The sequence below is a fragment of the Glycine max genome, chromosome 19 (genome assembly GCF_000004515.6).
Source record: "Glycine max cultivar Williams 82 chromosome 19, Glycine_max_v4.0, whole genome shotgun sequence".
Lineage (NCBI taxonomy): Eukaryota > Viridiplantae > Streptophyta > Magnoliopsida > Fabales > Fabaceae > Glycine > Glycine max.
The window spans coordinates 15,654,486-15,657,042 of NC_038255.2; positions in this window are offsets into that span (position 1 = coordinate 15,654,486).

Sequence of the window (2,557 nt, forward strand, 5' to 3'; positions counted from 1 at the left end):
TAGCCTTCCATTAAAAACATCAAATTAGCTTAATGGGCCCAAATAATAAAACTGCCTAATTAATTTGACAATTAAGATTAATCAGTATTTAAAATGGTGCAAAAAGGGTTAAGAAATAGGAGAAAATAATGGCACATCACTAGCCTCTGGCTCGCCTGGGCCCCTAAATAGCTTAGGGGTGAAGTAACCAGCTCGCTTGGGCAAGCAAGGTTACTTCAGGTTGAAGCAACAGCTCACTTGGGCAAGCTGCGGGTCAACCAAGTCCCTAGTGTGAGGAGGGTTGAAGAAAGGGTTCAACTTTTGAAGATTGAGAGTTTTTAGTGAAATTTGAAGAGAAGAAGAAGAAAGAAGAGAAAAACGAGGTCGAGGCGCTATCGAATTGCGATCCTAATCGACTTCTACATCGTTCATCGTTCGGTGTTCTTCCTTTGTCATTCGATTAGTATTTATTTTAAGGTTTTGAATTCGATCTATGCACCCTTAGGGGTCCTCTTTGTTGCTTTGCACATCTCCATCTCATCCTTCTACCATCAATAATCTCTTTTCTTCTTGTAAAGTGAGTTTTGACCGATCATTTACATCACAAATCATCTTGTAATAAGATTGAAAGTTAATAAGTGAAACCAAGATAAAATCAACATGTAATTGAGTTTTTTGTCCATAAAAGTCGCTTGAATCTTTTCAAGGTTCAATGCCTTAACGGTCTTTTTTATTTTTGTTGGTTAAAATGAACCTTTCGAAAGTTTAAAATCAACTCAACACACTACTTTCTTTCTTTTAAAGAACTACGTAGGTCTGAGTTCCTCATCGCATTTGAGGATACGTAAGAGCAAGGACAATGCTCTTGTCGATCCCAAAAAGTAAAAAACATAAAAAAGGGAAAATAAAATAAATATTGAAGTTATGATTTTGCACACTCGATTAAAAGCTATTGTCCCTTGTGACGGTCGCGTGGGGTGCTAATACCTTCCTCGCACGGTAATGACTCCCGAACCTTTATTTTTAAAATTCACAGACCCTTTTTTTTTAACTTTTTCCTCGAATAAACATTGGTGGCGACTCCCACAGGTTTTTTTTTCTTTTTTGAAGACGCACCCTTGAATCTTGCCTCGCCCTCCCGTCGAAGGGTAGGTTGCGACAATACTCAAAACTCAACTGTATTTATTTTTACTTTGAAATTGTATGTTTTAAATTACTTTATTAACAATATCATAAATTAATGATTTTTTTTATAGGAGATAGCACAAATATCATTCACGAGAGACAATCATGCTAGAGACCATTATGCGCAAATTTTTTTTATACTAAATTAAATTACTTTTAACTATGATAGAGACCAGAAATACCATTTACTAAAGACAATCTTGTCCATGACCATTATGGACAACAATGTTCTTTTTGTAAGTGGTTAACAAAAACGCATACCAAAAACTAAATAGTACTTATTTTAACTTTTTTTTTAAGAAAATTTATTTTTACTTTTAAATTCTATAAAATAATTAGTTTTAATTTCTTTATAATAGAAACTATAAGAATCATTCGTGGGAAACAATCCTTCTTGTGGGCAAATAATTATGGAAAAGGCTCTTTTTGTGAGTAATTAACTCAATACTATTTATTTTTACTTTGAAATCCAATAAAATTATTTTTACTTAGAAATCATTTTTACATACAATATATTATAATTTTGTTAAAATTAATTTATTAAATATATTTTTATTGCAAGATAATTTTAAATTACTTACTCAATAATATTATAAATTATTTGTTTTAAATTTTTATAATATGTAGTGACAAATATATTTAAATTAATTATTAAAATATATTTTAATTACGAAATAGTTTTAAATTACTTACTCAATAAGCTCTTTGTTCAAGTATTTCACACAAATACATACCAAAAACTTAATAATTTCATAAATTAGAATAATTTTAATTATGATAGACCCACTCAAGGTCATTATAGATGACACAATTTTTTTTTCTTACTATTTAATGCAATTACATACCAAAGACTAAACAATATTATTTTTACTTTGAAATCCCATTTTTACTTGGTAATCATTTTTACAGAAATATACAATAAATATTAAAATTAATTTATTAAATATATTTTCATTAAATAATTTTAAAATACTTACTCAGTAATATCATAAATTAAATTATTTTATTTTTTTATGATGGAAACCACTAATATCATTCATGTGAGACAATCATACTTGACACCATTATAGGTGATAATGTTTTTTTTTTTTTAGAATTTAACATAACAACATATTAAAGAATCAACAATGTTTAATTTTAATTTGAAATCCTATAAAAATAATATATTTAGAGATCATATAAAATAATTTTAACTAATTTTAGGAAAAAATACATTTTTAATAATATTTATATTATGTAGTTATATTTTTTATACAAAAAATTAATTTAAATATAATTAGTTAATATATTTATTTCAAAGTAATATTTTATCTCTATGTTTAATAACTTGATATATGAAACTTTTGTTACTTAATATTTATAAAATAAGGTTAAATATCATTTTTACATAATT